Here is a 13,239-nt window from a genome sequence, read left to right as displayed (position 1 = left end):
GGAGAGCTGTTCGTGACAGTTCCTTGGGGCCAGTCACAGCCATGGACAACAAATCAACAAGTACACTTGTTGCGCCATTCGTTAAGCATCAAGATTAATATATGATATTAAAGTCTACTGCAAGAAAAAATTCCATGTGTTTTAGTAAAATTTGTTGATCCCCGTCCCACGATGGTTTACTATATCCTCCGAGGGCTTCTGTCAAAGATTTTCAAAGTTTCTTTCCTTTGACTTTTCTCATACGGGATCTTGCACCTAAGTTGCACTCAAAAAAAAGTGTGAAAGCCTTCCTATGTCCTTCGCATCCTTCTGCTTTGGGTGCCTGATGATGTTCCTAATGTCATCATCTCTCCTCCCCTCCTTCTTTGTACTTCTCCAACCACACAGCCTTCTGCTTCTCCAGCACACTATACTCATTATTACTTCAAAAATCTACCCATAGGTGTTATCAGCTGAAAGCCTTTGCTAACAGAATTCGCATAGCTGGCTGACTCATCATTTACTGTTAAGCTTCCAAGATTATGTCATCTACTTCTCCCTAATATGATTTTCATATGATTGTACTTTCCTGATTGCATTTATTGCTATCTGAATCTATTTCACTCATCCGTTTATTGGTTTTCTTTTCTTGCCCAAAAAGCAAATCAGGAAAAACAGGAACCACTTTATTTTCCTATCTTATCCCTGGAGTCCAGAACACAATGAATGTTTTCCTGAAATTACTGACAAATTACTCAAGGTCCAAATGAATGAGTATAAAGTTCACATCAATTAAAATTAATTTTTAAGGTCCATATGAATGAGAATGGATAGAATATGACATAACAGTTGAACAACTAATTTTCACAAACTTTAAACATGTCACCATGTTCTAGAACCTGTCACTAAAGCAGAGACACAGAAAGGCAAAAGGCCTTCACAAATTCAGCTTGAAGCCTGATGCTCCCATGTTTGTGAAACTCTTGGGAATTTTTCTTGTTGTTTTGTTCTGTGTTTGTTTTTTGTTTCCTTTTTTGGGGGGGTTCCCTTCCACCTCTTTATACCTCTCCATTTTTTATCACTAATCTGTCAAAAAATGATGATCTAATATTTAAAACCAAATGCAAGTAACAAATTTAACAAGGAAGTAAAAGGAAAGGCTACATAACCTCTGAGACTGCATATCCAAGGGAATAGTTCCTAAATTAACCACTGATGTCACATATAGCTAGAAGCCAGCATCTTATTGTCCTGCCCTGTTTTTGGATACAGAGATCTATGCTGGAACAGGCTTGCCATACATTGACCTCATACCACACACATGATATTTCCGACAATTTATTTAATATACTGCACTGGATACTTTCACATACTGACTGAGTTTTCCTTTGAGTTTTATTATGTGAATAGACCCCATCTATGACAAACTTAATCCCTATATGAAAATCCTGACTTCATTGACCTGTCTCAAGTCAGTTGCTCAACCCCACCACAAGTAAGCATTAGTCAGGAAGAAGCACATGGACTTGTGGGAGCCCCTAAAGTGTTGTTCACTTGTTGATCAGAATTGGCTCTCAGTGATGGTCAGATTGTTACTCCTGCAGATTGGTCCAGGTCACGGTATTCACAATGGCTGTCCACAACATTCTCAAGTCTCTGCTGGCTCAAACTTTGGTTTTTGTCCTGCTTCTCCTTCAACATTAACAGAGAATTAGTATTAAATTTCACAAAATGAAAAGTGGAATAAAACTTTTCTATCCTCTCCCAAATTCCTTTTTGATTCCACAATTATTTTCCCAGAGTCTCAAATGATGAAATTTTGGAATGGATACCTCTGGTTCTTACTTTCTTAGTAAGTTTTACAGTGTCTAACCACTTCCCGTCTAGGAGCCTTTACTTCTCTCTGTTACCAAAGTAATTAAGTGAAAACATACTGCCCCAGAAGTCAAGTTCTCCCCTCAATCTACATGTACATCTCTTTACAAATCTGTGTTCTCTTCTTTACTCACTGATGACAGGCTTATTCACAGCATTATTGCTGGAAGAAGAGAGGGCCTGTCCAAGAACTTCATGCTAAGATGTCTACTCAGCGTTCATCTTTCAAAAGTGTCAAGGGTGGCCTCTTATTTTTGCCTTTATATAGTAATTCATCCCAAATTCTCAGAGTCTGTTTTATAATGAGTACATTAACAAGAACCAGATTGAGCTCAGAGTTTGTGACACCATTTTGTTTTATCTTTGTTGTAAAAATACATGTTCAATACTTTGTTGAAATTTGTGGTCACAGAACTACATTGATTATAGTATTGTCTATTTAGGGATTCCAAAGTCTCTATCCAAAAGTGATATATTTTTAAACAATTTTAATGGCTTCATTGCATTTTGCATTTGTCTAAATGGCTGTTTGCTTCTAGTTGGCCAGCTGTTCTGTCAAGTTTCCCAGTTGGTTTGTCATTTCTCAATTCTAAAATGTTTATTTGCTGTAATTAGGTATTTTCGGAGACTGCCTTTTCAGGTTGTTTATATTAATGTAACTAGTCTTAGCAAAGATAGAGAATAATTCTAGAGTTTGTCCATTATAAATAAGGAGAGCTCTTAGCTATTCTGTATAAGAAATGGTACTCTGTGGCAAGCAATAGAAAATCTACTTCCAATTGGCTTAAAAGTTATGAAATCTATTGGTTCTGAGGACATAAGGCTAAAACAGGTTTTTAATTGACAGATCTAGAGTCTCAGCTTTTCTTATAAGGACCAAAATTGTTTTCACCGCTCTACACTGCCATCTATTTTGTTCACCCTCATGTGATCTTAATAACATCAACTGGCTTCCATGAATGACAGAGACTAAATCCTTTTTTGCAAACATAAAGAAGAAACTGGCCATAATTCCCAACCAGGTTATATAAAGGTCTATGTCCAATTCTAAGTAGGTCAGTTTAAGACAATGTCTTTACTCCTGAACGTCCTTATCTACAAAATATAAGCTCAAATTACAAACCTGCAAAGTCCATGGTTTAAAGAAAGCCCAGAAAACTGTATGTTGTACTACATAGATTCCAGAAACTTCACTGCTCATCAATGTTTGAAACACAACAATAGCCTCTCCCTTATTGACTAGAAATACATCACCAATATTAGTTAGTATCATTAGTTGTCTATAAGTTGACTTATCTATGGCTTTCTGAGTCTCTTAGTCCAAGTGGGAGCTGAGGTTGACAAGCCTGATGTGAACCAGGACATCTTATGTAACAGGAAGAGAGGGAAAGCTCTCCTTCCCTATACCATAGTGGCACCAGTTGAGTAACAATCAGGGAATCAACTGTAGAGGCCTCTTCATCTCTAAACCCACTCTCCATTGACCACTCTCTGTCTCCTCCTGGCCCCATCACAACATCTTTTAGTCTTTTAAGGTATACACACTCTTTCAATGCAGAATCACGTGGAGCATGCTATACAGTGAAGGATATTATAGGGTTGAAGCTAGGAGATAAGAATCTGGATCACACCACAGACTTCTGGGAGGCCAAGAGCTTAGGTGTTACAACTTTCTGAGGCTGGGTGTTTCATTTGTGAAAGATTTTATCAGTGTCAAGTTTACTGAGAAAGATGAGAGAAATGGAGATTAATCTAGTGCAGAGCCTTCTACCTGTGGTAGGCATGAAAGAACTATTCAGTTAGAAGAGTAAGTATGATGCTCATGGTGGGGATCCATTTTAAAACTCTAAATCTCTTAGAAGATACTATAAAATCTGCTGCTGACACTACAAGAAACGTTTTTATGGGATTTTCAAAGAAGTTTTAATGTGATTTCTCACATTCTGCTACTTGTGAGATTTTTGTAAGCACACAACACAAACATTAATTCATCCAAAGACAGAAAATCAAGGACAGACTGATCAGAGTAACCAATCAACCAAAGTCCTATTTGGCATACCAATTAGTTCATAGGTTTTACTTTTGAATCAGCAGATCTGTTACTTCCAAGAGTCCTCCTTCCTGGAGAGAATTTTTCAATATGGAGAAAATTTTTAGACAACAAATATTTGGGTTATTTTCATTAGCAAAATACATTATGAGCTTAATAGTGCCTTAATTACCAAGAAGTAAAAAGTCTACCCATTGCTAGTATCTATCAATTTCAAAGTAGTTTTTTAAGGTTATCTAATATAACATTCATGATTAGACCAAAATTTCCACTGTTTTATGAAATATAAAGAAGCGAATAAATAGCAAGGTTCAGAAATTTTCCAGCTTCCCAAAGTTTTCAAATGAAAAGGTTAATTCCTGGATAGGAGCTTCTGGTTTCTTGTCTATCTTTAAATCATTTTTTTCTTGAATAAAGATACACACACACACACACACACACACACACACACAGAGAGAGAGAGAGAGAGAGAGACAGACAGACAGACAGACAGACAGATAGACAGATAGATAGATATAGATGTGTACATTTCTATATACAATGTATATAGAAATTTCATAGGCCTTATATACAAAATGTAAGTTTTCAAGTTCTAATTAAAACCTACAAATTCCATGGTTTAAAGAAAACTCGGAAAAATGTATGTTGTACTACATAGATTCCAGGAACTTCACTGCTCATCAACATTTGAAACACACTAATAGCCTGTCCCTTATTGACTAGAAATACATCATTGATACCTAGTTAACATCATTAAACAAGGATGAGAACACAATAGATGAGAGAGGAGTTTTGTAAAGTATATTTTCTTTTTCATATACAGATTGGTCAAAAGTGATGTTCAAATATTGTCAAAAGCTACTCTAAAATGTTTTTGTTATGAAATATTAATCACTTGTTTATTATAAATGTACATAATAATGTGCTGTGTTAAGTAGTATCCTAAGCTTTGGCAATATAACATCAAAAATATCACATGTGTAATTCCTGTACCAAAGTTCTGTGTGTAAACTCCAAAGAGGGAAGCAAGCACTAGCAAATTACTCTCGAATGGATAGTTTCTGTTTGTAATTTCAGCCCTGAATGGATAGTAGGTAGTGTGATAAACACAGAACAGAATGGCTTTGCCCAGACACGGTGGTCAGGGAAATCTAAGGAGACAAAGGTTGAACAGAGCATTGAATGTACAGTCTGTGCAGACATTAAAAAGGCAATTGAGCAGAAGCAGAAATTTCAAACACAAGAACTGAGTAATACACATGATGGGCTAAACAAAGAGAGAGGTGAGTCAAGATGATGATGATATTGATTAGATAAAGATAGATAGATGGCCAATGATAGATAGATGATGGATGGACAGACATGATAAATAGATAGATAGTAGATAAATATAAATGGATGATAAGTAGATAAAGGATTGGTAGACAATAGATGATAGATTGATAGGCAATTAATAGATAGATATGAATATAGTCTGAGATTTAACAAAATGATTTTTCAAAAATCCATTATACCTACTTATTTCTTGTTTCCATCCTTAACTACCTGGGGTAAGATGAGCTGGTTATTCTCACGGGACTAAAGACATTAGGAAAGGCTCAAATTAATTAGATGAATAAATAGATAAATTAGATGAATGAATAAATAAATAGTCTATGACATCCTCCTCTCTTTCTGAGTGACATTAATGACAGTGAGTATTTGATAGAACACATAAAGCAAGCTCATCACAGCAGTACAGGAAGTTGAACTTGTGCAGGCAAGGATGTCAACAAAGTTATATGTCCATAACATACACACTTTCATGTGTGAGAAGAAACTTGTTATCAATGACATGCTTTCTGAGTAAATACATATTTTTCTTTGTAATTGTAAAGGTGTAACTCAACAACCACTTGTTAACATGTTCATTAATATGTTTTAATAAATAATATACCACAAAGTCAGGCATACTATAGATTAATATTACTTTTGATGATAGATATAATTGCTCAGATTGTTCACACCTATTATTCCAATACTGAGGAGGGTGAGGCAAGAGGACTCCTATGGGTTCCAGGCCAGTCTGAGCTATAGTAACAGTATCAACCACACAAACACTAACATGCACATGGAATTAATATATACATATAGAAACATACATGCATACATGCATACATATGTTAGAAAAACATATTGTTTATTATCAGTTGAGTCTGTACAAAGTGGTCCTTTGTTTTGTGTTTCTGGTTATCCACATGTTTCTTTCTTTCTTTTTTTTAACAATCCAGCATTGTCCCTTTGTAATGGTGGCTCTTTGCCAATGAGGAAGTTACATGAAAAATATAAAACTAGTTCTCTGTAGTTTTTGGGTTCATTTATCCATATTACAGGTAGTAGCTAAGCGCAATCTTCATCATGTGTTTGTGGAACATGTGTAGGACCTTTTTTTTTCTTCAGTAATGGCCACATCTTTTTCCTCTTACCTACAGAAGAGTTGAGTGTGAGTTCAGTAGATGTTCAGTCTTCACCCAATATTTACAGAACTGACCATAGAACTGAGGTGTTTTTGTAGTTCAGAGGGCAATAAGATAAAGCATATGCATAAATGAAATGTCAAAAAAGATGTTATTTATATCAAATTTTCACTTTAGATTTTAAAGAACTTAAAAATGAGTTCTATTTAATATTTGTAGTCCAGAGACTTCAGTTCTTCCTCTTAAAATTTTCACTGTGGGAAAAAGTCTAGGATGGCCCTGCTACATAGAAAAGATGAAAATATACTGAATTATTTCATAATATAAAAATAATGCCTCATACTGGTATATTTTTGAAAAATGAAGTCTTAGAATCAGGAAGAACGTACGATCATTAGTCTAGAGATTTCTAGAGACTTGACATAGAGGCGGCTATACCCTTGAGGAAGGGTTCTTCATTTCCTCTCTGGAGTACTGGACAGAAAGCAAACTCTAAAGCCTGCTGCACGGCTGCTGCCCAAGACTGTCAGGGAGAGTGGAAAAGAATACCACAGCAAGGCCGTAATCCCAACGTCATCACCTGACTAATTTCCTGGCTGTGGACTGAAGTTTATCCCTGCCTCCATTCTTTTACTGTACCCCCAAAAAGCAGTTGAGCTCTCTTAACATCAGATTGGGGCTAAAGGACACAACTTCCTGATGAGAAAAAGAATGGAATCCAAATGGATAGCTCCAGTTACTTAAAAATTCTCAGGCTTTTTCATGCTACCTAATTAATGCCTGAAGTAGGCAGTCCTTGTTTCGAGTCACTATCAGAATACTAACAAGATTTAAGTTTCAAGGAGACAGATCCTTTTCCCCATGCAAAGTCAGCAGCTCATTGAGAAAAGGAAAGGTTTTGCCAGGAGGTACCAAGGGCTGATAGCTTCTTGCTTAGAGATGGAACCCAGGTCAACATCCCCTCTCAGCTCTGACTTGAACATAGGCAGGTTCTACGAAAGCTGCCACAGTGTCTGAAGAATGATCAGAATTCATTGTATAAAACCAGTCCTTTTTGCAATTAAAAATAAAGAGAAAGAAAGGAAAAGAAACTCTTCAAGCGAGCAGTAGAATGAGGGTATTCTCACATCATAGCATTTCTCAGGGACCTTAATGAGGGAGCACTGAGCCCAGAATCACGTGGCTTCTGCTTCTCCTTTGCTAAGGAATCCTCAGCATGGGGACCTAAAAAAAATCCATGGCTGCCATTGTAAGCAGTCGCTTTCCCAACAAAATATCCTTGTCAGTCTTCCTGTTCATCAACAACAGTGTTCCTATTTAGCATAAAGTAGCATCTCTCTGCTTGTGGGGTGGAGTCCTGATGACTGTGCATCTGTCCTTTCGGCTCCTTATAAATATTCTGAGATTCCTACAGGATGAGTGGTGCCTAGCTCATGTGTAGACACTAGCCACTCTCACAAACTGAGGAATTTGTCTTTCAATAATCTACTCTCAAAGATGATTTTCTGTAAATTAGCTGAAAAAGCATTTCAGAAAAAAAATATGCTTACTACCTAACTTGATTTAAAAAAATGAAAAGAACCAGAAAAAAAAAAAAAAAAAACAGGGCCATTAGGATCAAACTTTAAAAACAAAGACAGTTGATGCATTAATATGTTAATGAATTCACTCACTCTAAATATAAAGAGGAAGCTAATTGAGCCAGCAGTCAGCATATATTGTCTAAAAATATTTTCTTTATGAATAAAGCATTGATAAGCCAATATTAATATAATAACAGTAAATTGTTTTCACCTCTATTATAGCTGAAAATTATGGTTAATTTTTCTTAAAAAGGAAATCACACCACCAGATTTTTTTAGAGTAGCATTGCGATGATCTATTCATAAGAAATCTTTCATATTTATAAGGATTTCATATTTATAAGGGAAAATTTTTTTCCCATAGGCTACAATGCTCAAAGTTCCTAACAAGGCTTACCATGAAATCCCTTTTTTCCTTCTTCTCCATTTGGTAGCTATTCTGTCATTTTTATTGCCATTCTGAACCTGACTAAAAAAAAAAAAATCACTAATGCAAATATGCTTTTAAAAAGAAACTGTTACATAAGCTCCCTGTACAACATGATAGTCATGTTTTAAAACATTCTTTTCCTTTGTTATTCAGCACTGCAAATTCAGAACATAACCTTCTGCAACCCGCCATCTTTTTATCATTCCCCATCTTTCCACCCTTCATCCTTTCTTTCAGAAATATTTTCCAAGGGCCTGATACACATCAAGTAACAATTTGGCTATTCATAACAGTGTAAATTTTAGGCAAATGATTACAATTAGTGGAATAACTGTTGCATGAGGTACAAAATGCATATTTTAAAAACACCATTTTATTTATTTACATTTTAAATGATATCCCCTTCCCGGTTACCCCTCCAAAAGCTCCACATCCCATCCCCCCATCTGCCCTTCCCTTTGCCTCTATGAGTGTGCTCCTCCACCCACCTACCCACTCCCACTCCTGCCTCACTACTCTAGCATCCCCATACACTGGGGCATCAAGCCTTACTCCCCTCTCATTGATATCAGATAAAGCCATCCTCTGCTACATATGTATCTGGAGTCAGGTATACTCTTTGGTGGTTTAGTCCCTGGGGCTGGAGATATAGTTCATTGGTTAAGAATACTTCCAGAGGTCCTGAGTTCAATTCCCAGCTACCACATGATGGCTCACAACAATCTGTAATGGAATCCGATGCCCTCTTCTGATATGTAGGCGTACATGCAGACAAAATGCACTCTGGAGCACTTGAAAATGGTAGACATTGCCTGGTATATCTTTGTGTGAAAAGCTTGTCTTCGCCACTGCTTTTTAACACAGTGCATGTTGAAAACTAATCTTATCTCCCCCATCAAATACAGTGGCACTCAGTAGATGTCTCCTTGTTAAGCATGTTATCCTTGGGACAGCAGAATATTACTTCCTCTACAACAGTGACTCTCAACCTTCCTAATGCTGTGACCCTTCAAAACATTTTCTCACATTGTGGTGATCCCAACTCTAAAATTATTTTCGTTGTTACTTCATAACTGTAATTTTGCTACTGTTATAAATTGTAATGTTTCCTAATAGTCTTAGGTGACTCCTGTAAATGAACTTTTGACTCCCCAAAGGGATCATGACATAGGTTGAAAACCATTGCTCTAAAGAATAACCCAAAAGTCATTTTAGAAGTAGCACTCTCACACTGAAGACTGAAGAGAAACAAGTCCGGGAAGCTAAGGGAGGCAGGCTAGGTGCTGAGGGGCACTGGCTGCTCTTACAGAGGACCAGGGTCGGTTACCAGCACCCACACCGTGACTAACAATTATCTGTAACTACAGTTCCCAAGTATTCAATGCCTTCTCTGACCCTTCAGTGATTCACATACATACATGTAAGTGAGTACTCACACACATAAAGCAACAAATACATTTTTAAAAAAGAAATATGCATAAAAATAAAGATTAAATGTGCTATTTTCTCATCTCCAAGTAATAAGTTAATGCATTACTTTCTAGTATTTTTCTCTGCATATTTGGCGAATTACTATATACAATTTTGCATTGTACATTTTTCAACTCCATGAAGACTATGTCATTAAATAGACTCTAATATTAACTTAATGACTGCTTAACATTGTGTCACAAGAATTTATAATTTAAATATTACATGATTACTAAACAATCAGTTGTATAATGATTTACAATTATACATGAGTGATCAGCCATGATAGTGTAATAGATGCATAAATCTTTGTTACTGGTTATTTTGCTACAAAATATAGTTTGGTAAGTAGATGCAAATAAAGTTCTTGAAGATATATTAAGAAGAATAAAGCAATATTGCAGTTGAAGCATTAGAAAATACTGAATAATTATTAACCATAATCTTAAAATATGCTAATCATCTTCCTTGAACTTCAGTACGCAGAAGGAAAAAAATCCCTTGCAGATACTCATTCCCCACATGGCCTTAAGCTTGCATGTAGGCATTGGTAAATAAATGTCCAGTGAAGAGATACATAAATAGAATGCTGAAATTTAACAGAATACTGGCATATTGTAGATGAGATAAAGAAATAAATTTAACCATGATCTCTTATATAAACACATCATCAAAACTTTTAAACTGTTTTTAAAAGCCTCTCAGGAGCCCTTCTTCAGAGTTTCTTATAAGCAAACCCACACAGTAAATAATTTTGAAGCATGCTTCAATTAGTCATCATTGTCTTCAAATTGAGTCACTTTAAAGATTCATGTACCACATCTCTCCGGACTTAAGCAGCTGACAAGCTCAACCAATCCATATAATATTTTCTTACACACATGCCTGCAGAAGCAGGAGGTCTTTGAAGGCTGCCTCTATTGTGTCTTGTGCCTGGGCTTGACTGCATGGGAAAGCTGGGAACACGCTAATGTTTATTTCTATTCATGCCTCTGTCAAAATGGCTTTGGAGTTTCTTACAGAATAATTTGAGTTCAAAACTGCCTACTAGCCTAAACCCTAACAATTATTTCAGAAGGATGGAGGAATATCAAAAAGCTCCCAAAGACCTCACCTTAAGAGTTGAACAGTGTTTGACATTTTTACTGTTATGGATAGAGTCCAATGGTCATGGGCCAGCTCAACTTCAGAAGGGAAAAGGAGTAGACTCCTCTACTGCATACTTCATACTTCTTTATCACACACTTGCTCTTTCCTTCCTTCATTGGAGACTCTTTTCCATATCCATCGTTAAAAGAAGGTCTATCCAAAATCAGATTTTGTTATCAGATCCATACTTATAGCTCACCCCAGCTATCCACTCGTATAATGTCCGTGGCAAGTAATTTCTTTTCATTAGAATAGATAAATGTTCGCATTTCCAGTGCCAAGCACAAAACCGAATATGCTGCCTGAATAATTATCAACTGAATGGTCTCTTTGAAGTTCTTGGTCACCTCTCTAAAGTAGTAAAACCAACAATAGTAAAGTAATAATTAATGTCTAGGAAACATATGTTTCCTTAATGTATTATAGGCTAGATAGAATATGGGATCTATTGGTATCATTGTAGTAATAAAATAATGATCATAATTTTGGCATAATCATATTGTTCTTACAGATGTTTCCCTATGCTCCTGTCTACAGTTTAACACCTTCCTAAATACCTCCTTCAACCCCTGTGTCTCTTCTCTTTTCCTCATTATGCCACTTTAATGACTTCAACACAGACATTGCTGTGCATTACTATAGTCATACACAGAACGGCAAGCATTAGGAAGTCCATGCATAGGGTGACTGGCATCATTCCCTTCCCTTTCTGTCAGTGCAATCCATTCCTTCACTGACAAGTGGAGTCTACTCCTTTCCTCTTTTCAAGCTAGGCTGGCCCATGACCATTGGACTCTACCCATAACAGTTAAAATGTCAAACACTGTTTGACTCTTAAAGCCTGGGATTATCCACACTAATAATCATATTCTTCACTTTTTGCCCACATACCAGTTTTCCATTCAAAACTATCCCACCTCCACACACACATAATGTCACAAATTCTGTGAATCGCCCTTCACAACACAAACTCTACTCTTTGCTTTCTTTCTGTAGTCATCCAGTTTCCCAATGTCTCTGTGCTGTTCTAAGCCATTAGTACCTGAATGGCTTCTCCTGAATCCTATAATAACTCACATCTTCTACATCGCTGGTGACAAGCAGTGAAGCTTATCCCAACTTCAACCTTTCCTTCTGACTTCTTTCCTAGACCTGGTTCTGACTGTTCACACTTTGCTTCTTTATTCAGTTTCTCCTTCAAGATGCTACAATCCAGCTAACCCTGAAAAAGCATTGCAATTCTCTCATGCTTCCTTTCATTGCATATCTTCTCAAAGCCTTTCCTGATGCCCTCCAGTCCCCAGGCTCACTTTCACATACACGCACCCTCCATTTTCAGGGCTCAGTGAAGAAAGGAATGATTACCTTTCAGAATGAGCTCTGGGTTTCTTGTTATTTCAAAGTCATTCTGTGTTTCATCATTTCGCTGTTTCTTTCATCATTTCACTTAAAGGGAGAACTGCCACTTCTCAAGGCTTTGCACTGCTCCTCTGTTCACAACCCCAACTCTATCACCGTCGTGATAGAAGAGTCTCCCACTTTCAGTCCTCAGCTCTCAGAAAGCTGCTTAGTGAAGAATGTTCAGATTCTATCTCTTAAAATTGCCATTTGCATGGCATAGCTTTAAAGTGCTCTAGCTCACTGTTCCTTTCTTTAGTTCATAGATATCTTGATCATCAAATCCAGAAAGCTTTTTGCCACATGCATAACAATTAATAGGTTAGTAACTTAAAATATGTCTAGGTATATATCCTTCATGTAATATAGAAACAATTCTACAACTTGCATAGTCCACATTAGGGGACATCAGTATAACAACAAGAAAACTGTTGTTTCCTTTAGTCAATAAAAATCAAATAGGTATACATTTTAATGCACTTAAAATTGATTTTTAAGCATAATTAACTAGTGGGACATTTCTCCTGAAATTGTATTCTAGTTATTTCCTGAAAACAAAACAGGACAGGGGTGCAGACAGGGGTTGTCTACCTCCGCGCCTACCAGTTGTCTCTGCTCCATACGCTCCCTTAAAGACAAAAATGATCTAAACTGCTCTGACGCATTTCCACTCTACTGCATCACCTACCCCAAAGCAACATAATTATAGTCTCCTTTGAACTTTCACAGAGCACTGTGTATGGTTCACTTTTCGTAGATAACCTAACATTTCCTGTAGTACCACTATTTCAAAATGCTCTGCATCCTCTTGGCAAAAGTTTGAGTCGTTCAAGAGAACACATCACATGG

The 13,239-nt window shown here is 36.6% G+C and overlaps 1 protein-coding gene across 2 annotated transcripts in view; it reads left to right on the top strand.

The window, feature by feature from the left end:
• Cntn5 (contactin 5) overlaps positions 1 to 13,239 on the top strand; it is a 1,240,814-nt gene that overhangs the window by 1,153,009 nt on the left and 74,566 nt on the right.

The sequence above is a fragment of the Rattus norvegicus genome, chromosome 8, assembly GCF_021556685.1.
Source record: "Rattus norvegicus strain SHRSP/BbbUtx chromosome 8, alternate assembly SHRSP_T2T, whole genome shotgun sequence".
In the NCBI taxonomy this organism is placed as follows: Eukaryota; Metazoa; Chordata; class Mammalia; order Rodentia; family Muridae; genus Rattus; species Rattus norvegicus.
Note: the sequence above shows the minus strand (reverse complement) of the source record. Positions and strands in the feature narration are given on the sequence as shown.